Source organism: Sphaeroforma arctica, assembly GCF_001186125.1.
Source record: "Sphaeroforma arctica JP610 unplaced genomic scaffold supercont1.42, whole genome shotgun sequence".
In the NCBI taxonomy this organism is placed as follows: Eukaryota; class Ichthyosporea; order Ichthyophonida; genus Sphaeroforma; species Sphaeroforma arctica.
This window is the reverse complement of record NW_014040516.1, coordinates 17,360-18,217: the sequence shown is the minus strand read 5'-3', so window position 1 is coordinate 18,217 and position 858 is coordinate 17,360. Positions and strand designations below refer to the sequence as shown.

Below are 858 nucleotides of genomic sequence, written 5' to 3'. Positions count from 1 at the left end.
GTGTGTGTGTGTGTGTGTGTGTATTATATATATATATATATATATATAATGCACCATAAAAATATTCTCCTAACCAATGTGATACTCTGCGGTTGTATCCGGTATACTATCAATTTAGGCGATCGACGATATAGTGTACTGCAATTCCAAATCAAGCGAATTTGAACGGGTTCTGACAGGGCGGGTTGTTCTTCAATGCGTCCGCAAAGGTATTTGAGACTTCACATTCTGGTTTCGCACTTCTATATACCCTATGTAGGTATCTACTTAGATGCGCGTGCCTTATACCCTATGTAGGTATCTACTTAGTTGCGCGTGCCTTATACCCTATGTAGGTATCTACTTAGTAGCGCGTGCCTTCTGTTCGTATGGGAGTGTTGAAACATGTGAGCCCACACATCCCTGAGATACAGCCTATCTAGCATGGTATATAACAGTATAAGGTTAGTATAGATACATGTACGTCTTTTATCCCTGAGATAAAGCCTATCTAGCATGGTATATATCAGTATAAGGTTAGTATTGATACATTTACGTCTTATATCCCTGAGATATAGCCTATCTAGCATGGTATATAACAGTAGAAAATAGTATAGATACATGTACGTCTTATATCCCTGGGATATACCTATTTAGCATGGTAGAAATCTCTGGATATTATCTCATTTTTAGAGCATGCCGATGTGCGATAGAATCGTTTGTTCGTTAACATAGTATATAGGAAAGTATCCTGAGCTGGAAGCTGTCTACCATCATCATATACTTGTAGGTGTATGTGCTCGTGAGAGCTGTGCCTATCCGAGATATATATACTCATCATCAAGTATACCCATATATATATATATATATATATATATA

General features: G+C 37.4%; 1 protein-coding gene across 1 annotated transcript in view; it reads left to right on the top strand.

The window, feature by feature from the left end:
- Window positions 1-858, top strand: part of SARC_01113 (hypothetical protein) — a gene marked incomplete at both ends in the record, with an annotated part of 7,474 nt that overhangs the window by 1,526 nt on the left and 5,090 nt on the right. The window lies entirely within an intron of this gene.